Here is a 23,131-nt window from a genome sequence, read left to right as displayed (position 1 = left end):
CTGTCTGAAATTTGACCTAAGTCATAGCATTGCTTTGGCTGGCTTCTTTGAGGAGTGTGTGTGTGTAGGGGGGTGGGGGAGAGGATGTAATACTAAAAGCCTGTCTACATTTACTGGTATAGCTATCCTTGAAAAACCCTCTATTGTAGACATGACTATATATCCCTATAAAAGTGCTTATACAAGTTTATCGTATTCTGGTTTCCACAACCAGTACAAGCAAAATTATATTTGCATCCACACTAGGTCTTTTTACTGACATAGTTGGTCACCACTCCCAAATCAACATAGTTGTGCTGGTTAAATTTCAGTGCTGACCAGCTCTTAGGTCAAATACTTGTACACTCTGTTCACCTTGAATACAGAGATTCATTTAATACAGATCCCAGAAGATGATGTCAGTCTATCTGTGATAGCAAGAGAGTGGGAACATACAACTATGTGAATACCTCACACTTAGGTCTACACTGTTAGCTTAAGGCACGCAACTCCAGCCACGTCTCCACAGCAGGAGGTCAATGGGAGAAATGCTCCTGTTGACTTCCCTTACTCTTCATGACAGCGAAGAGTATCGGTGCCACCCGAGGTGCCCTCCAGCATTCAATTTAGCGGGTCTTTACTAGACCCGCTAAATTAAATCCAGGAAGATTGATCACCAGAGCATCAATCCTCCATTAAGTAGAGACATGGCCTTATTGATGTATCTAAACTCACAACACCTCCTTTTTTGGGGGGAACTGAGGCCAGCTCTAAGCTTTTAGAATCATGACTATGTCAGTTAGAGGTATTATTAGCTTTTAAGCTTTTTTAACCTACTTAGTTATTGCTAGTAAAAGCCATATTGTGTGTGGAGGCAGGACTGTGTTCACTCGGGTATATTCAGTGGTGCCACAAGCCACACTAACTAGTATGGGTATGCCTATCCGGACTGAAATCAGACCTCTGATAGCAGTGTAAACATACATTCTGGTACTATGAGAATTGTCCCAAAGAGAGGGAGAAACCTCACCACTTGTCTGTGTGAGATGTGGCTGACCAAACTTTTGGAAAGCTTTTGTTTCATCAGATGGGCCTACTTGACTCAAAGGAAGACTAATCTGGAGCTGACTGACCACAGGAAGCTTTCTGAAAAAAACTTGCTATTTTCTCTATATTTCCTCCCAAAATTATTCCTGTCCCCTTAAACTCCTTCTTAAAACTAAAAGCTGTAAACTAACATTTAAAACTTTTACCAAAAAGTTTTATTAATAAGATTGCATCAGTAAATCTGACCCAAAGTGAAAATGTTCAGTTAAGATTACCCCCCCCCCAAAAAAAGGCATTTTCAATGAGAATCTCTTCAACCCGCTCTTATCCAAATCCTAGTTCCACTGAAATAAAAGGCAAAATTCCCACTGATTTCAATGCAACCAGGAATTGGTGGCTTCACAGTTTTCTGCTGGTGATAAAGTTGGCAGACCTACTGGATTGACACACCTGATGGACCAAGCATGTTCTGATTTTAAGAGTATTTTACACAGGGAACCTGACTGGATTAGTTATTCTGGAATAGTTCCCTGCAATTGATGCTCTATTCTGAAATCAAAGTGTCTTTCCTCAAGAATAATTGCTTCTCTTTGGAAGTGCCTGAATTTTTCCAGAATAAGGATACCTTTTGTTTTGGAATAGAGTTCCAGCACAGGGCGCCATTCTGAAATAGGCACTATGGAATAACTTACACTGCAATTGCTATTTTGGTCAAGCTTTAAATCTCTGCTGCTGTCACATATGGGGACACGCCCAGCCCATATAGCCACTGGCACTATCAAGTGGTTTTCTGTGCTATTATGTGGCCATGATCCAATAATGCTATTATTGTGCTTGTGTTTGAGTGAGACAAAATGGGAATCACTCTATGGCCTCCCTTAACATTACTGCCTTCTAGGGTTCTCCTTTACATTGACTGTCCTCCCTCTTGGATTATTTCTTCTTAGGTTGCATTTTTTCCAAGATGAATCTTATGTTTTTACTAGTGTTTCTAATCTCTGTAAATCCTTCAGGATAATTTTTCTGTCAAAACTGGTGTCTGCAGCTCCATTCCCTTTAGCCTCTGCTGTGAATTTAATTCAAGCTGGCTTTGCTCCCTCTTCCAGATCACCAATGAAGAAGTTAAATAAAAGCAGACTGAATCCAGATCCTTGCGGTACCCCACTAGGCACTTTCCTCAGTGAGACACACTACCATTTATCTTTACCCTGTCTTCAGGGACAATTTTCAATCTGTATGACAGTGTTTTCCTACCCAAACCAAATTGAATTATTTTTTAGTCTAAGATTTCAGGAGACAGTATCAAATCCTTTGCTAAGTTTCAAATATATTACAGCTGCTGTGTGTGCCACTCACCCCACAACTTTGTAATTCTGTCATCCCACTCCCACCCCAAGCTATCAAGTTTGTCTGGTAGGATTTGTTCTCTACAAAATCCTGCTCCTTACTAGTAATTTAGGAATTGCCATGCTGGATTAGATTAATGGTTCTACTAGTCTAATAGTTTGACAGTCACCAGTACCAAATATTTCAGAGGAAGATGCAAGAACTCTGGCAGTGATGAAGTAGCCTGGTCATTAGGGACAACTTCTTCCTAACTCCCCTTAGAAGTTGTCTTACATCCCGAAACTAAGAGAGTTTTTTAATCCCTTCCAAAACACTTGGCATAACATTTTCATAGTCACCCTAGTGACTTAGGGGCCTACAGCCATTTAACCACTTCTGGAAACTTTCCCTTTGATTTTCCTCTCCTTCTCCAATCCTTACTAGTTCTGGATGTTTTCATTCCCTACAGAGAGGTCCGACGGCTTCTGAATCCTGCTGAGCTTTTAGCCCTGGGGAAGTTCTGTGGCAATGAGTTACACAAACTAACTATGCACTTTGTGGAAAATGTTGTGGGCTTCTTTTGAGTTTTAAATGTATTTGTGAGAGGGGTATCCTCTCCCTACAAAGCCTGAACAGATTAAAAAGGGTCAATTAACCTTTTAGGCTGCAGCTGGAGGAGAGTCTGAGCTGATAGATCTAATTGATGATGTTGGTCAGCTGGCTAGAGGAGCCTGCAGTCACTCCCTGGTGAGAAAGGGAGTTTAGACAGGGACAAGGAGGAATTCTAGTGAGAAGAATAGGCTTCAGGTTCTGGTCTACAGAGTGTAGCAAGAAATTGACAGAAGAGATGAAGACTCTGGCTGATAAACTTAGGAGTGATCCAGGTAATAGAGAGGGAGGTAAAAAGGAGCACATGGAAATAACAGGGTATGAGACTAAGTGGACTGTCATTGCCAGATAGAGGGACCCTGGACTGGAACTCAGTGGGCAGGCTGCGGTTCCCTTGCCAGACATTGAGAAAACAGCATGAGACCTGGACCAGACAACTGCTTGACAAGGCATATGGACAGCTTGTGTGGGGACTCAGAGCCCCTAGAAGCGGAGAACCAAATAGTGACCTGGCTAGAGGGCTGAATGAGGAAGAGGGAACACTTGGAGTCCCAGAGTGAAAGAGGGGCCACAGTGCAATGAACCATATGGGGGTGCCAGATCAGGCCGGAGTTAATCCCAGAGGTGAGTGAATCCTCTGTGTTGCTTTTCTGCTTCACTGAATGCTTTGTTGTTCCAAATTCTGCCACCTTCTGTCTGTCAAGAGATACATTAATTGTTTTTCTCGGCTACATGGACACTGGAAATTAACTTTAAAAAAAAAAAGCTATTCTCCAGTCTTCTAGTGTCTTTTGAGTTCACGGGTACTTTTATTTTTTTAAAGTGGTACAATGTTTGTTAGCTATGTCCTTTAATAACTTAGGGTAATATAACCTGAAGGTTATCTGCAGAAATGGGGAAATTCCTTTTTCCTGAACATAATGCTGACTACGTTGCTCTTCCCTACTAAGATGAACAGTTGTCTTATAGTGAAAATATATGGTCAAGGGAACCCCAAACATTGTGATGCTATTGGAGTGGTTAGCAAAGCACTACTGGCTCAAAGTCCACCTGCATGGAATAACTTGCAAGACTTGGATCTATGTGAAGTGCACATAGTCAGGAGCTGGTAACTGACCCCAAGAAGGGGCTAGGAGAGTTAAGAGTTAAAACAAGTACATGTGAGTTCTATTCTAGAGTAAAAGAATCTTATGGGAAAGGCCTTAGTTCATCAAGCTACTTAGGCAAAAGCACAGCTCTGAGCAGATGAGGAGTCTTATATAAGGACTCTAGTGCTCAGCTGCTCAACTAGGTCCCCGAATCAGAGCTAGAATGAAGATGGTCTTTCAGAATAGAGAAAACTGGAGAGACTGACAACTTAAGCTCTTACAAGTTTAGTTTTCTCGGTCATAGGAACGTGCAACACAAAGCAGAGATTTCCTTCCAGTGTCTCAAGCTAAGCTGCAATAAAGATATAATGAAAGCCAGGACTGTTGTAAACACTCAGGTAGGGAAATTATACATTTGCGCTCAATTCTGCAGCATTCAGCCAACTCCTGGGTAAATACATCAGCCTCACATACCCCGCTTTGCTGATCTAAGGATTTTCCCAGTGTAGCCTACAGCAAAATATGAAAAAAAAACCCAACGATATACCCATAGAAGCCAACACATCTTGCAGAAATTAAATTTATTTTTCTATCTTCCCAATCCTCAACATCTAATTTAAACTTCAGATGTGAACAACCAAACATCTTAAGACTTTTTTTCATCCTCTAATTGCTGTCAGATAAAGCTAGCAACCAAAACTTCATAGGACTTAAATTTTTGCAACAGATCTCCTGTTTACAAGTTGGGTTCCCACCACCAGTCCATAGTTTTAAAAGTAAATGATCCCACATGCATGCACGCGCGTGCGTGTGTAAAAACAGTCATTTTGATGCCATTTTTAATACATTGAAGTGTATGATCTCTGAGTCTCTAGAACACATTTTTAAGCGAAGGTTCTAGAAGTGTATTTGAATAGTGTGGAAGAGAAGGAAGGTCTTTATGGTTAAGGCTTAATGGGGGATTCTAGCACTAACATGCTATGTGTTTTTAGAGCACTTTGAGTGCTTAACTCTTAAGCGCCTTTGAAAATTCCAGCCTTAACCTGCCTTATTTTCCTAGCTGTGAAATATGGATAATCTGTTACAAGGCAAACTGTAAATTTAGAGCCAGACGGTCAACTGGCGTAAAGCAGCATAGCTCCATTGAAGTCTGTCAAATTCCACTATCTAAGGTAGGGATGTAAATGGTTAACTGGTGATGCTTATTGGTTATGGTTAATCGGCGGGGACTCAAGCAGCCAAGCGGGATCCGCTGTGGGCAGGGGTACTCCAGCCAGCTGGACCAGTCTGAGGTGGGTCTAGCCCGATGCTCCACACGTAGGGGCTGGAGTGGCCCTTTGGTTCTCCCCCATATAAGCAGTTAGCTGTTTAAACCTAACATTTAACTGGTTAAACGTTATGTTTAACATTGAATCAGTTAACTAATTAAATGGGATTTTACATCCCTCATCTAAGGATCTGTTCCACAAGTAATTGTGAGCCCTGCACTGGTGTGTCTTGTTCTGCCTCTGCTCATTGCCTCCCTATTGTGTTACACCCATGCGCACTGTCACATCTACAATGACACCTCTTGGTGGCAGGGTCCTTGTCTTTGTCCTGCAAGACATCTGGCATGTTGGGGGATGTGCAGTAAAGAGAACGAATAGTGCAGCATGAAAGCAACAGTTCAGTTTCAGGTTCTCTCCCATTCCTCTTACCTCAGTACAAATTCTAGTAAAAACGGTTGCTTTACTTCATGAATGTTCAACATAGAAGTTCATGATTTCTGCAGATTTATTAAATTAGGCAGTGCATTAATGTGGAAAAATACTTACTGCTGTTTTTATTTGGTTAGCATTACTCCTGGTGTTTAGGGTTTAACATTTGACTGCTGTAGCAACTCTATTTAAAATAAAGCACATATGTTCTGGACTGAGGATATGTTCCTAAACAATAAATCTGGGTTGTTTAGACCTACAGAGCAAAGATTTTAATGGATTTTATATGTATTTTTCTATTTTGTTGTCCTTGCTTTAATATGTTTAGTAAGTTAAGCGAACAGTATTTCTCTGGTTCTCTATTTTACAAATTGTTGGTAAAACAATCAGGTTCAATTTAATGTACGCTTGATCTAGTATTTCTATTATCTCTCTCTATGAATTAATACTGTGCAGATGTACAAGAGTGTTTCCTCAAAACTTTAGCAGGTTACCTTAACTACTCAACTTCTGTGAGTACTATTTCATGAAATGCTTTATTAGTGCTATTTTTAACAATTATTTTTGCCCACCGTAAGTGGTTTCTTGGAAACTCTTGGTTAAATTATCCTCTAAATTAGACTTTCTCTATCTTTTGTGCTGCAGTCTGCACCATAATAGAGACAATGTATTGCATATTTATGCATCTTCCCATTGAATTGACCATCTCTCCTCCCAATTGCAATTGCTTACTATTGCTGTAGCAACTACAGCAATTGCTTACATGGCAAAGTCATTACAAGACTTTTGCTTTCTCTAATGCAATAGGTTTGTCCTTTTGGAAAGCAACTTATCACACTAGCTGCTTGTCTTCTTTTGTGCCCTTCTTTCCTTGTTCATGTCTGTACTGCTTCTCACACCTGGAAACCCAGAGAAGAGCTAGTGCTAAATACCTAGTCCGCTCTCTTGGAAAGCCTTATCCCAAACCAGTGCCATAATCTTGAAAGGAGGTTGATTTATGGTTAAGATACTGGATTAGAACTCAGGAGGTTTGAGTTCAGTTCTTGACCTTGCCACAAATTTCCTTATGGCTTGTTCATGGGGGATGGGGTGGGATCAAGAGAGATGACTAATCCACTATGGACATTAATGGTGTTGTAATTGCTCAAATTATCCTTGGAGACCCATTTCATCCTTTGTTTTCCTGTTTAATAGCATTATTGACAGACTGCTTGGACCGAAGGAAGGAGCTGTTTAACTATCGCTTCAGGAGTTGCAGAGCAGTACTGGAGAGTGCATTTGGGATTTAAAAAGAAAGTGGTGCTGTTTGTGGAATAGGATGGAAGCTGCAGGAAAAAAAACATGCCTAAGATTATAGCAGTGTGTTGTATTTTACACACTATTTGTGAGCCTAAGGGTGTGTTTAGACTATATGGCTCCGTCGACGGAGCCATGTAGATGAGTTTACTAGACATAGGAAAATGAAGCGGCGATTTAAATAATCGCCGCTTCATTTACATCAAAGTGGCCGCCGCGCTGTGCCAATCAGCTGTTTGGCGGTACAGAGGGGCAGTCTGGACGCACTGCGGTGGACAAGGGAAGCCTTTGTTGACCGCTCCGGTAAACCTCATTTCACGAGGCATAATGGAGTGGTCGACAAAGGCTTCCCTTGTCGACCACGGCATATCCAGACTGCCCCGCTGTGCCGCCAAACAGCTGATCGGCACAGCACGGTGGCCATTTTTATGTAAATGAAGCGGCGATTATTTAAATCACCGCTTCATTTTCCTATGTCTAGTAAACTCATCTACATGGCTCCGCCGACGGAACCATGTAGTCTAGACACACCCTAAGAGACAAAACTTTAATGATGGGAAGGAGGCTGGACTTGCCTGGCAGTCTGAGCAGTCAACAAGATGTGTCACAGAAAATGCAGACAGCTAGGACGATGCTGTCAGAGATGCCTCTTACTTGTACTTTTAGTCACAGGCTTGAAAATATGCAGCTGTTATCCTCAGGAGTGGGCTGCAGGTGTGTGAACAGTACAGTTCTGTTTATGGGTGGTGGAAGTGGGACACCGTGGCAACCCTTATTTTACCTTATGGCTGCCTCGATACTTTCATAAAACCCTATGTTCCTCCTGTTTTAAGGATTTTCTGTTAGGCACGTTGATGATTTACGAATGAATGTTAATTATTTCATTATTAAACTATTATTATTTTAGTAACAACTAAAAATTAACGGTAGCTTAGGTACAAGTGATCACAACTTGATCACATTTATAATGTCCAAAGAGAATGAAGTCCAGGCCACTAATATATGCATACTTGGTGCTTTAATAGAGCCAGTTTCACAAAGCTGAAAACAATTGAGGCAAATCAGCAGAGGGGAAGAATTTGATCGGAACAGTGGAAATGATTGGGAATTGTTTAAAAACAGTTTACTAGCTGCCCCAAAAGCCATGCTCAAAGGTCCTACTGGTTTTAAAAAACAGCCTGGCTTAGAGGGGAAGTGAAAGCAGCTATAAAATACTATTAAATAGAGGGGGGAGGGGCGGAGAAAGGAAAGTTCCTAATGAATGTAAATTGGATAAGAGGAATAGAAAAGTTGAAAAGGAAAGTAAAGGGATACAAGGAGAAATCTATATGGCCAACAATGTTAAGGGAAACAAGACTATTGAAGTATATTAAGAACAAAAAGAATCCTAACAAAGATACCTCTCCGTTACTAAATAGGAATGGTAGAATGATCACTTTGCCTTTTTCACGTTATTAATGTTCGGTACACATTTCTGTTCTGTATGTGAGGCAGTAACAAATGATCTATTCTCACATGGTGATGAGAACATATCTCAGGTTAAATAGCAGCTAATAAAGTTAGACATTTTAAAATCCAAAGGTCCAGATAACGTGCATACAAGAGAGTCTTTAAAGTTGGCAAAGGAGCTCGCTGGACTATTAATGTGGATTGTCAATAAATCTTGTAACACTGGGGACATTCTAGAGCACTAGAAGATAGCTAATGCTGTGCTTAATATTTCAAAAGGGTAATGGGAGGACTTGGGTAGTTACAAGCCTGCCAGTCTAACACTGATCCCTGATAAGGTAATGGAACAGCTAATTTGGGACTAAATCAGTAACTAATCAAAGAAGTGTAATATATAATTAACGCCATTCACCATGGAGTTATAGACTGACAGGATGTATTTTCTAACTTGACATCTTATTTTGACAAGTGTACAAGTTTGTTTGATAAAGGTAATAGTGTTGACATGCTATAATTTATAGGCTTTCAAATTGGTACCTCCCTTGTGATTTAAAAAACAAAACCCTTGATTATAAAATTAGCATGGCACGCATTAAGTGGATTAAAAGCTGGCTAACGGATAGCTCTCAAAATGTAATTGCAAATGGGATCTTCAACGAGTGAATTAACATCTAGTGCAGTGGTCCCCAACCTTTTGGGCCTGCCGGGTGCCCGGGGGAGGGGCTACTCACGCACCAGGTACCCGGGGGCTGGGCCACACACGCACCCGGGGATGGGGCCGTTCACGTGCCTGGTGGCAGGGCCACCCATACGGCATGTGCCCGGTGCTGGCACCACCCATGCGCCGCACTCCTTCCTGGGGCCGGCGTCGCTCCTGTGCCGCATGTCCACGGGTGGGGTTGCCCATACGTCGTGCGCCGGGGCCGGAATAGCCCATGCACCACATGACCAGGGGCAGTGCTGCCACCGCCCATGTGCTGCATGCCCGGGGCCAGTGCTGCTCCTGTGCCACGTGCCCAGGGGCCGGCACTGCCCATATGCCACGCGCCTGGGGCCAGCCCTGCCCTTGCACCGTGCACTCGAGGGCTGGGCCGCCCAAATGCCGCGCGCCTGGAGCTGGCACAGCCCTTGCACCGCGCACCCAAGGGCAGGGCCACCCAAACGCTGCGCACCTGGGGGCGGGGCTGCCCATGTGCTGCATGCCCAGGACCGACGCTGCCCATACACCATGCGCCCAGGGGGCCAGCACCGCCCATGCGCCGTGTGCCTGGGGGCAGGGCCAGCCCCGTTCACTCGGTAGGCGCACAGAAATGGCCCGGCGGGCACCGCGTTGGGGACCACTGATCTAGTGTGTGTCTGTAGGTTTGGGTTCTTGGTCCTGCGGTATTTTTATTTTCATCCAGCTCTCAGATAAAAATATTAAAATGATAAAGATTTTGGATGACATGAATTGAGCTTGTGGTGATTAATAAAGAGGATAGGTTACTGATTTACCAAGTTGCTCTGAACTGGGTGCAAGTAAACAACATGTATGTAGATGCAGGCCGTACTTAACTGGATAATCAGCTGAACATAAAGCTCTCCATGCAATGCTGTGGCCAAAGGGCTAATGTGATCCTTGGATGCATAAACAAGAGAGTCTTAAGTAAGAATAGAGGTTATTTTACCTCTTTATAGAGCACTGGTGCAACCACTGAGGGAATCCTGTGTCCAGTTCTGGGCCCTGAAACTCAAGAAGTTTGTTGATTAAACTGGAGAGGGTTCAGAGAAGAGCCATGAGAATGATTAAAGGTTTAGAGACCATGCCTTATCAGTGAACCAGCGAAACAGATTGAGCTTGTTGAGTCTAAGCAACAGAAGGTTAAGAAGTGATTTGATTAGAACATAAGAACAATCATACTGGATCAGACCAGTCGGCCATCTAAAACATTTAAAGTGCGCCAATGCCGTGAAAGGCAGAACAAAACAAGGTTTAAAGTCACAGGTGAGTATATGCCTTGCCTCTGCCTTGTGTTCTGGAGTTGTGTTGACACTTGACGTTACCAGGGGGATTAAAAACAATGGGTAGTCCTGTGGTATCTTAGGGTATGTCTACACTACAAAGTTAATACGAACTAACAAACGTTAGTTCAAATTAACTTTGATAGGCGCTACACTAGCAAACCGCTAGTTTGAACTTAATTCAAACTAGCGGAGCGCTTAATTCGAACTAGGTAAACCTCATTCTACGAGGACTAACGCCTAGTTTGAATTAAGTAGTTCGAATTAAGGGCTGTGTAGCCACTTAATTCGAACTAGTGGGAGGCTAGCCCTCCCCAGCTTTCCCTGGTGGCCACTCTGGGCACCACCAGGGAAACTCTTCTGCTCCCCTCCCGGCCCCAGAGCCCTTAAAGGGGCACGGGCTGGCTATGGTGCCCGTGCCAGGTGCAAGCCTGCCAGCACCCAGCCAGCAGACCCTGCACCTGGCACAGCTCGAGCCAGCCACCTGCTGCCACCCAGCCCTCCGCCTCTTCCCGGGACCAGGCTGGCGGCTCCTGGGAGCCTGCCCAGATCCGCAAGAGGCGGGTGCTCGCCTGGTCTAGTGCAGACATCATGGACCTCATCCACGACCTCCGCACTAGGCACAGGAAAGTGGTCATCTAGGGCAGGATAGCTGCCAGCCTGGCCACCCAGGAGCAGGTGTGCATGAAAATCAAGGTGGTCCAGTGAGACCCCCGACCCTGAGCTAAGAATGGCCATACTGGGTAAGACCAAAGGTCCATCTAGCCCAGTAGCCTGTCTGCCGACAGCGGCCAGCACTAGGGACCCTGGAGGGGATGGACTGAAGACAATGACCAAGCCATTTGTCTCGTGCCATCCATTTCCAGCCTTCCACAAACAGAGGCCAGGGACACCATTTCTACCCCCTGGCTAATAGTACTCCATGGACCCAACCTCCATGACTTTATCTCACTTCTCTTTAAACTCTGTTCTAGTTCTAGCCTTCACAGCCTCCTGCAGCAAGGAGTTCCACAGGTTGACTATTTGCTTTGTGAAGAAGATCTTTCTGTTATTAGTTTGAAGCCTGCTACCCATTCATTTCATTTGGTGTCCTCTAGTCCTTCTATTATGGGAACTAATGAAGAACTTTTCTTTATGCACCCTCTCCACACCACTCGTGCTTTTATAGACCTCTACCATATCCCCCCTCAGTCTCCTCTTTTCTAAGCTGAAAAGTCCCAGTCTCTTTAGCCTTTCTTCATATGGGACCTGTTCCAAACCCCTGATCATTTTAGTTGCCCTCCCTTCTCCCACCCTCTCTCTTCCCCTCTCCCACCTCCTTTTCCCAGTCTCCCTGAGTTTTGTTCAATAAAGAGAGTTTCTATTTTTGAACACACATGTCCTTTATTTTGTACATCAGGAAGGGGGCTAGGGATGGGTAAGTGGAAGGAGGTGAGGGAGGAATGGGGTACAAGCCCCCGATGGGGAGGACTGGGGTGGCTCTGCTCCTCAGGGTGGAAGCTCTCCTGCAGCCCCCCGATTGACCCCCACACCCCCCGGATTGCAGCCTGCGGCAAGTGCAGCTGGGCTGATGGCTGAGTGCTGTGATGTGCCGAGTGTGGGCACTCTGGGCACTCCAAGTCAGGACTGCTTTGCAAGCGGGGAACCTCTGAGAACTGTCTGTCTGGGATGGGGGTCGGGTCCCTTTAAGCACAGCCCTCGGCTAGCCTGAGACAGCAGCTCCACGCTCTAAGTCCTATTCTGCTGCCCTGCCGGCACTGCTTCAGGCCATCCTTAACCTCGGCTTTGCTCAGGTGTCCCGGGTCTGCTGGGGGGGTCCAGCGGCTTTGCTGGACCCCCCCAGCAGACCAGGGAGACCGGGAGAAGCTTTTCTCGCCCCGGAGGACACGGGTGGCGACCCGCCGCCCGTGAGCTCCGGGGCGAGAAAAACCCCGTTCGTAAGTGCGGATCCGACATAAGTCGGATCCGCATAAGTCGGGGACTGCCTGTATCAGAAAATAGTAGAACTCGCAGACCTGTTAAGAAATCATCAAGTCCAGTTGCCTGCACTCATGGCAGGACCAAGCACCATCTAGATCATTCCTGACAGATGTTTGTCTAACCTGCTCTTAAATATTTCCAGTGATGGAGATTCCACAACCTCCCTAGACAATTTATTCCAGTACTTAGCCACCCCAACAGTTAGAACATTCTTCCTAATGTTCAACCTAAATCTCCTAAACTACAATATAAGCCCATTTGCTTCTTGTTCTATCATCAAAAGTTAAGGAGAATAATTTTTCTCCCTCCTAATAACCTTTTAGGTACTTGAAATCTGTCAACTCTAACTGGCACGTAGTAGAATGGAAGAATTACTTGTCATGTTGTGCTCACAACATTCCTGTTAATGCATCTCAGAATGATGTTTGCTTTTTTTGAAATAGTGTTACACTTAACTCATATGTAGCTTGTGGACCACAAACACCTAGTACTTTCTGCAGTACTCCTTCCTAGATTAGTCAAGCCATACCGAAGCACCAACAATTTTTTTTTAAATTACTGAGAATGGAGCAAGTTAGAAAGCCACAAATGGTTTCAATTTTTAACAAAGGAAATAAAAGTGCTCTTGGAAGATATTGTAAGGTAACAACTTCAGTCATAAAATAATGGAACAAGTTCTAAGGTTGGGGAGGTGGAGGGAATAGGATGACTATGTATGTAGACCTGCTTTAGAGCTAACCATGTTAGCCTGTTTCAGCAAAAACAAGGAGTCCAGTGGCATGAAGTGAAAGACAAAGGAAACAGATGATAGGGATACAGGAGCTCTGATATAGCACTTCCAGTTCTGTATCTCTACTATCTTTTTCCTTTGACTTTCACTTTGTGCATCTGATGAAGTGAGCTGCTGCTCATGAAACCTTATGCCATAATAAACTTCTTTAGGCTTTAAGGTGCTACCAGCATCCGTATTGTTTTTGCTGAAGCAGACTAACATGGCTACCTCTAAAACCTATGTACATATATAGCCTTTTGGCTAATCCTTTTAATGCAACAAATCTACTTTAAATTGTTTTAAAAACAAATCTTCCTTTAAAGTGATTTTAAAAAACCCAAAAGGAATTGTCTAGATAAGGGAAACGAATGCTGAATGTGTCCTTAACTCACCTAATACGTGCAGGTAGATTTGGAAACAATGTATATGGTAAAGTACAGTCTGTCCTCCAACACTTACCTGCACAAGTGATGTTCTCAGTGAAATAACGTTCAACTTCCCTGTTAGTTTATATTCCAATTTCAATGTTTCATAGTTTTTTGTTTGTACAGCACACTTTTCCATACACAAGTGTTTGCAGTAAAAGATCAGAAATAATTTTACTCTTGTGGGAAGGACTATTGGCTTCAATGACAACCGGTATTTCTCAGATGCTTAAGTGTTTACAATATATTTTAGCCTTGAAAATGTCCACTCCCTACAACAATGAACACATTATTAGAGGAAACTCTTTATTGTCAGAGAGAAATGTATGCTCTTGAAATCTGCCTGGAAAAGTCATCTTAACTCAAAATTTACATTCAATGGAGTGTATCATATTGATGGGCAAACTGTATCTTAAATGACTATTCCAAAATTCCAGACTTCTAAAGATGGGAAGTGAGGAGGAAACTGTCTATATCTTATCTATCCACTATGGAAATGGAAGAAAATGTAAAGTTTAATGTATGAACAAACACTTTCTTATAGTCACAAAATTAACATTTTCACATTTTTGCCACTTGATCTGAAAGTTGGAATGAAACCATAAAGCTATATTCTCTACTCAGTGAAAACTGGCTTTACTTCCAGGTGAGAAATAAGAGGCCTTGACCCATGTGCTGAAATACATAGGGGAAAGTCTTGATTTCTGTGGCTCTGCAAAGTGTTTACAGACTTGTGTTCATTTCAGACAATAGGAGTGCATCTCTTGTTTTAAAAGACTGGTGATGTTTTGAAGTATACGTGTATAAGGAATTATTTAAACCACTCAAACTTCCCTGAAACTTGGGTCCTGACCTGCATTTTATATTTGAGGTGTGCATTCAGTGACTTTACATTGCAATGTGGCAATATTGTTAAACCTTCATGGTAGAATTTTGCCTTGCAGAACAAATGCAAGAAGTGAGGGGTAAGGAGGCTAGATGCAGCAATAATGTGTTTTGAAGAAAGCACTGCCACAACATGCTCAGTAGCCTGTTTGTGTTTTGGAGACTGATCATAGCTGAGTCCTACCTTTTCTCTTTTCAAACACCCAAAGAGAGGGTGGTAGCAGTGGTCAATATTAGATGATGAAGGGAGAGGTATGAAACCCTCCCATCTAACATGCTTATAGAATAATCCACCTATCGAGCAATTTTTTTTTTCTTAGCTCCAAGCAGACCATGGTTGGCTTATGCCCTGAAATCTTTACACCCAATGTATCGTTATGCTGGCTTGTATAACTGCAGCTGCCATTCTTATTCAGAAAGAGGATAAGCACTTATTTTGATACTAGTGAAATATCAAAACAGCCACTGTAGGGTTTTTGCCATAAAAAGCTGGTGGCACTTTATCAACTGGTATTCTCAGCAGGGCTGAGAACGTCCATTTTGACCTGCAAATGTATGCACACAACCATTTATAGGAAGACTGCCAGAAAGCGTTCTGCTGTAGAATTTGGGTTTTTGACTGAAAACTTTCCCAGAAAGTGTCTTCTGCCTGTGGTAATGCTTGACTTCATATAAAAACCCATAAACTAACTGAAAACATTTTTTTACTGAAAAGTTAAAATCTGGTGGGTGGGAAACCTTCCAACCAGCTCTACTTTGCATTTAACATTTTGCTGAAAAATTCTGATTAAAAATTAGAACAAAACTGGATACAAGGCCTGATGTGAATATGGCTACACTGCGGGTGTGCCTGTGGAACTTTACTGAATGTAAGTGTGAAGCTGAATTAGTGAAGTGACCCCGAGGGAAGAATTGGCCTATAACTGCCCTACAGAGTTTACAGTTAAGACTGCTACAATTATCAACAAGCTTAACTTTGCACATACAAGTCAGTGTAATGTTTTGTGGGATCAGGGCCTAAACGTTTGATCCTGCCAAGCACTTTACACTCCTCCCTAAACCAGAGGATCTGATCTTGCTAATACTCCCTGTTAATAGCATCAGATCACATCTTCATCCATGATTCAGGTGAGGGTTTTAACCAAATGGGGGAAGGGAGGAAATAGGGATTATAATAATACTATTAGGGAACTCAGAAAATATCTGGGTTTAATGACTTAATTTTATCCTGATGTGAATTACAATTGTGGCATTATCAATGTAGTTGAAGATCATGCTTACTACTTCAATAAGCAAAAGCGTATCGGTTAATGCTATTGACTACACACATTTCCCTCCCCCTGCCAGTAAATTTTTTAGAGGGCTGGCCAGCAGCCTGGCTCAGTCCAGCAGGCACGGAGTTCCCAAAGCTACCCTTGCTGAGGCTCTGTAGGTGGGCAGGCAGCCCAGCTCAGTCCCGACTCAGGGCCCAGGACCTCCTGGGACACGGTGTGAGCTGGGACTGAGCCAGGCTGCCTGCCTGCCAGCTCCTAAAATACTTTTCCTGCAGAGCTGCAGTAGGGGTAACTTCCAGAACTCAGTGCAAGCTGGGACTGAGTGCTTGCAATACTGACCCTTATTGATTAATCGTGTAGTCGGGTACTTTGAATACCAGGAGAGGCAACTACGCCAAACTTTGAGTGATGTTGGTTGCAAATGATCTTGATGAGGGTTTGAATGGAGCAACACGAGAAGACATCAAAAACATTCAGCTGTACTCAGTTTTTAAACACCAGCTGGAGAGAAGCATGTGCCAGAACATCTGTCTCCAGAAAGCTAGACCTTGAAGTTCACAGATTTAGTCTGCAAGCTGTTGAGCTCACCAAAGCGAGCATGCCTAACATGTAGGCCTGAAATTCAAAGTGCTGCAAGCACAGGTGCTAGTGCAGCAGCTGCAGCTACCAGGTAGCTATTACCATAAGACTGCTACACCAGAAGCTCAGTGTAAATAAACAGGGAAGTGTAAAGAAAACAGATTTGAATGAGTCACAGAAGGAAAGCAATTGAGAGCCAAACAACATTAATTTGCAGTTTATTCATTTATACACAATACTGTAAACAGCCATTTAGTGCACAACCCTGTCAGTATAAAAATATCCAACTACTCTTACCAGCGGCATCACTGGACACAAAGCTCCTCCCTCTGCTGGAATGGCTGAGTGAAAATCTGGGCTCAGTTGCGCAAGAGTTCAGATTAAATGAATACACTGGTTCCTGCGGCGCTTGGTGGGATTTGTTGTTACTACATCACTAAACACAAATCCCCAAACTGTCTCACAGCATGAGCTCAAGCCACATGCAGACTTCTAATGGGGCTTCCATTTGTGGGAGACTGTCCCCACACCCTGTGCATCTCACTCCGTGGCTGTCTGCCTGATTCTTTTCACCAGCGTTACTCTCTTCTTGTAATCATGGGAGAAATTCTAGCTGTTTTCCCAAGGGCTTAAAGTGGGGTCAGGCACAAACACAAGTAAAGACAGTCTCTATTGAACAGTGCAGCATCTGGGTCCAACAAATGAGGGTTGTAAAGTGGGGGAGAGAGACCTTTGAAAGGTCACGTAGTAACTCAAGGGCACGGATGCGTTTCAGTGATTACAGCGAGGTTATTGAGCCTGATTTTGGCTCTTGTAAATCAGCATCTCTCCATTAACTTCAATGAGTTCTGGCTGGCAGTGGATAAGAGATTTGTTACTATTATGTCAATTTTACACCACCTACAGATCTAGCCCTAGTTATTCCCCTCCCTTCTACCTCTTCCAGGGTGAGATTTTTAAAAGGGATTTTAAGGAAGAGTGGTTGGGTCCTAGTCCAGGGCCTGTTAAGCAATGGAGACAGTCCCTTTTGACTTCAATGGATGTTGGTGCACTTTGCCCCTAGAAGTGGCCCTGCTTCCAGAAATGGGAGGGGTACCAGTGTTAGTCTGTTTTAGCAAAAACAGCAAGCAGTCCTGTGGCACCTTACAGACTGACACATTTATTTGGGCATCAGCTTTCGTGGGCTGGAGCCCAGCGGACTGCTTGCAGCTTCAGCTAAAGAGAAATCTTATACTGAGACCCCCATTGTCCATAGATTGGGCAGATGCAGGATATTGGGGTTCACTCACTGCAGAAGCACCTCTTCTGTGGGGCCAGGCATGGCATAGCAGTTGTCTTCCCATATGGTATCCCCTGCCTATAGCCACTCTATCACTGGGGGTCTCGCTCCCTGCAGCTTGGCTCTCTGGCCAGGTCCTACTTTGGCTCCCCCCTGCTAGAGTCTAAGACTCAATGACCTTACTACAGATTTTCCATTTGGGTTTTTTGGGCCTGTGGTCCTTACACCCCATATCTCTGGGGGGTTTACGCTGCCTTCCTTAGGGGTTGGTAGGAGAAACCAGGCCTCCCCTACTCTGTGTTCCAGCCCCAGGATCCTGTAGCTGGCAGCCAAGGTCTGCTCTCTTGGACTCCTTGCTGCTTACCTGGATTGCTTCCTGCCTGTCTTCCAGAGGCGACTCCAGCCCTTTTCAGGTGCACGCTTCCTGGCTTTATAATCATCCTAAGTCCCTCCCTGGCTGGGCTTCATCATCAGGTAAGCCCCTCCCCCTCTCTGGTGCTACTAGTTATGTTATTTGGCCTGTCAGACCCATATTAACACCTTCTGTGCTTATGCTGGATACATATCCCATCACAGGAGGACAGGTGACGTTTCTCTCATAACAGATGGCTGTATTTAGGTCTGTTTACTCCACTTTTTGACATGGGCAGCTCTATTTTTGGTTGGCGCTAAAGTCAATTCGTGACCATGGGGACGTGTTCCATTTATAGCTAGAATTCGGGCAGGTAGTCCTGCGGCTGTTATTCCCATGGGCGGCTGGTATGCGAGGCAGGGGAAGGTACTGCCTTCCCAAGTCACCAGCCTGCTCCGCCCATGCTCTGCTCCCAGAACGCCTACTGTAGGTCTTCTTTGGGGGGAGTGTTGCTACCCTGGAGCGCCTGCCCTCCCTGTGCTCCGGGGGCTGGGGTGGCCTGGGCAGAAGAGGCAGGGCTGGAGGCGGATTTGGAGCTTGCTTCCCCCAGCCGTACCTTCACTAGTTGCCCATGGCTATTCTCTACTGTATTAACTGCTGCAGAATTGGCCTGTTTGTTTCTCTTTCTGTATATGCTGCTCAGGAGTCAGCATGGCTGGACATCACCCCACATTTAGCTCTCTCTTGTGAGCCTCGCTGTCTGTACCTGGTTGGAGGTCGCTGCCTCTCTTGGTCTGTGGGACGAGCAACATGTGTGTGCAATCCCAGCCCCAGAGTGCACGGCAGAATGTGAAAACCCACAAGCACTTGTCAGACCAAAATGTGGCAATGGACTATTCTAGAGATGAGAAATGGTGCCAGAGACAAGGGAAAAGAGCTCAGACAGATGCACTGGCCTGGAAAGGACAATAAGACCACCTCTGGTAGAGCTCATCAGAGCTATTGCGACAACAGGCAATTCTCAGACAAAGTTTGAGACTTATTTAGCTGCCAAAATGCTTCTGAAATGCAAGGTCCATTGAGCTTATGATTGTGCAGCAAGTTACTTTTCACAAGCTAATGCTGTGAGTGCAGTAGGAATGCGTCGGGTCCTGTGATTTTTGCAGGCCCTCAAATATGTAAGTGGTTAACGTTAGGGAATCATGTTGAAAACAGAGATGGCAGACTTTCCTGAAGTCCTGGTTCAAGATTTATTGGGTTGGCAGTTTTCTAAGAGCTCTTTTTCCCTCTCATTTGACTGTCCATTCTGGGGCTATTTTTGTGAAGATCTTCATTGTCTAAGGTTTGTATTAAATAATATTTCCTCCAGATTTAAATGTACAAGACACCAAAATCTCTGTCTACATGAGTAATATCAAATAGCCAAACCTTCTGAGGCAGCTGGGGTAACAGTTGCTATGTAGTAAAAACAATCTAACTAATTTTTGTGTGTCAGGATATATTGCAAATATCACAGGCTTAGGCTGTAGCTGAGTGTAAATCTAGGTTGTGTTCTGTTGTTTTCATAATGTCAGCCTCACTCTTCAGATAGATTTTAAACCTGATTAATGACAGAGACACTTTTATAGGGGCCTCCTATCATTCATCATTACATGTCAGTCTCTTTAATCACTAATTAAACCAATAACATTCTAAATAACTGGGAAGTATTTTCTTAGCTGAAATCAAAACAAGCCCACATACTTTAAAAATCTGCAGAGAAGTTGTTTGTTGCTGATTCTGCTAGGAGTACAACCCATAAGTTTTATTCTTAAAGGATTCTTTAGGACTAAGGAAACAGATGGAAAGCTTGCTATTTTATTATCTTAGCAAATTGCCTTTCATTCTTGTCTTTTTTTACCCCCTTCTATGCTTCAATGTATATGGCTTTTCTAAAACGTTGCTATAAATAATTAGGGAAAATCTTCTGTGTGTATGTTTCTACTGTAACTTGAAGAGTGCATGGTCAACTCTGTTCAACAGATTGTCAGTAGTATTTTGAAGCCCAAAGCCTTTATGCTTATATACCTTGGTATCCTTTGACTTTCATTAGCGTAGCTGGATACTGATTTATCTTTGTTCACTGCATATATTAAGTTAAAATTTATTTTATTTTATGATATGATAAATCTATAGCTACTTAGGCCAGGTCTATCCTAGGGGGCAAAGTTGAACTAAAGTATGCAATTCTCTTTCCATGGAGGGGTTTATACAGGTTCACTTTTAAAATGTTGCTATGAATTACAGTTCACATCTCAAGCATTAGGCTCTACAACCTTCTCTATCAGCTTCATGTAACATGAACACTCTAATTCACTACTATTTTTCCCCCTTCCTCTATTTATTTTGGAGCTGGACTGTTAATACTCCATTCATCTGAGGAAGTGGGTTGTACCCCCGAAAGCTCATGATACCATCTACATGTTTTGTTAGTCTTTAAGATGCTGCTAGACTATTTGTTGTTTGTAAGTTTTTCCAGTTAGTCTATAACTCAGCTACCCTTCTAAAGCACAATGTCTGTGGCTTTTAAAAGTGCACTCATAATTTCAGCAAAGCAACTCAGGTATGGCAGTGGAATATCATCTTGGGATTCCATCTCTGAACGTAGTAGTGTGATTTGAGAGTAAACACGAGTGGAAAAAAGTTTACTCATTTAAGGAATATGGAGGTGAGATGATTTTACTGATACTTTTAACCACTGGTTTGGCCTACTATAATTCCTAGGGAGACCTCTGGTGGAAGAGCTGGGTGAAGCCCTAAATGGATTAATAGAATTACTTGTCGTCTTTTAAAAAATATCCTCCCCAAAAACAAAGCCCAAAACAATCACTCTGTATTTTCTCTTTCTAATTTTCCCAAGGCCAGGGTGGCTTTTTTTTTTTTTAAAGACGCATCAACACTCTTCCCTTAGGCAGAGAGATGGGTGGATTTGCTATTGTATCTCTTGGTGCAGGATTTCTTTATTTCAACTGACTGCTGTTTCCAGAACTTAAATTACTTTGATTCAGGAATGGAATATCCCAAAGACTATCACCAAAGCCATTACTCAGCCTAATGTGTTGGCCAATGGAAAGAGAAAAGATGGTTATTCTGCACCAAGAGCCACATTATGGGCTTCCTAGCTGCAATGCATATCACTTGCACTGAAAACTCTGTTCCTGATCCTTGCTACAGGTTCCAGGGATGCCAAAATCAGAATCAGAATGTTTGTAGACAGTAAGCTTTTGGGAGCAAAGGCCGTGTGTTTGTACAGCTTCTAGCCCCATAGACCTACAGCCGTGATATAAGACCACAGGGTGATATAAGAATGCAATGATTGAATACTATTACTTTTCCACCCTAGCTCCTGCCACAATCCCACACTCTGCATTCAGACCCAGAATAGCTGGATGTTTCTGCTGGAAATTCAAGAAGAAACTGATCCTATGTAATGGCATCAAAATGTAATTGATTGGCTTCAGAACCCTCCTGTAACCAGCAGGAGGAATTCATAGAATCCTAGGACTGGAAGAGACCTCAGGAGGTCATTGAGTCCAGCACCCTGCCCAAAGCAGGACCAATCCCAACTAAATCAACCCAACCAGGACTTTGTCAAGCCGAGACTTAAAAATCTCTAGGGATGGAGATTCCACTGCCCTGCTCCCAGGTAACCCATTCCAGTACTTCACCACCCTCCTAGTGAAATACTTTTTCCTAATATCCCACATAGACTTCTCCTATTGAACTTGAGACCATTGCTCCTTGTTCTGCCATCTGTCACTACTGAGAACAGCCTATCTCCATCCTCTTTGGAACCTCCCTTCAGGACGTTGAAGGCTGCTATCAAATCCCCCCTCACTCTTCTCTTCTGCAGACTAAAGAAGCCCAAATCCCTCAGCCTCTTTTCATAGGTCATGTGCCCCAGTCTCCTAATCATTTTGGTTGCCCTCCGCTGGACCCTCTCCAATGCATCCACATCCGTTCTGTAGTGGGGGGGGGGGGGGGGGGGGGCCAGAACTGGATGCAATACTCCAGGTGTGGCCTCACCAGTGCCGAATAAAGGGGAATAATCACTTTTCTAGATTTGATGGCAATGCTCCTCCTAATGCAACCTAATATTCCATTAGCCTTCTTGGCTACAAGGGCACACCATTGACTCATATCCAGCTTCTCATCCACTGTAATTTATACTTTTCTTGACTTCTGGGACATATTTATCCATCTTTTTGGAGTCATATGAATGGTCCCATGGACTCAGCTGGTAGCAACTCGCGTTATGTCACTTTGGTTTTCACATTGAATGTTCTGTCTGGAACCAGTACAATTAAATATCCAGGGCTTGACGATTGTGGCGAAAACCACTTGCCAGCCCCGCACATGCACGGACTGTGGGTGAACGGAGCGACTGGCTGAAATCTACTTGCCACGGGCGAGTAGATAAGCGGATTTGTTGAGGCCTGCAAATATCGATGGTGCATTTTCCTCCAGTGAAGCATCTGTTGTGCATACAGCCGTAAGGCCACCAGAAAAAGGACTGGTTCAATCCCACCTGTGCACTCGTGTGCCTAGCACACCACATCTTTACATCAAGGCACTCTCAGCGCTTCAAGGGCCATATTGTGCATAGGGTAGTGGTGAGGGGTGGGTATATGGAGCCTTTCTTCCCCCATCACTGCAACTTGTTCTCCCAAATGGAATGGGATAAAGCCATGACCCTATCTCCCCTCTATCCACTCTGGGTCCTTTAGGCCCACTGACAGGGGAGGGTAAGGGGGCCAGTTGCCCCAGGGCCTGGAGATTTTGCAGCAGGGAACTTTGAATTAGGGTTGCCAGGTGTCCGGTTTTGAACCAGACGGTATTTGAGCTTTTCTATCCGGGAAACAAATTGAGAAAATATCGGACATATAAATGCCTGGTATTTTCTAATTAAGTTTTTATTATTATCATGAGTATCTGTATGAAGTTGCGTACTGCCTGGCTGGAGGGAGGTGGGGCCGGGGCCGGGGCCGAGGCCGGATGGAATCCCTGGGGCCAGACTTGCCCATATGCCCCGAGGATTCCATCCCGTGCATGGG

This window comes from Pelodiscus sinensis, chromosome 4 (genome assembly GCF_052426305.1).
Source record: "Pelodiscus sinensis isolate ZL-2025 chromosome 4, ASM5242630v1, whole genome shotgun sequence".
NCBI classification, from domain to species: domain Eukaryota; kingdom Metazoa; phylum Chordata; order Testudines; family Trionychidae; genus Pelodiscus; species Pelodiscus sinensis.
The sequence above is the reverse complement of the archived record's forward strand: the minus strand, read 5'-3'. Positions refer to the sequence as shown.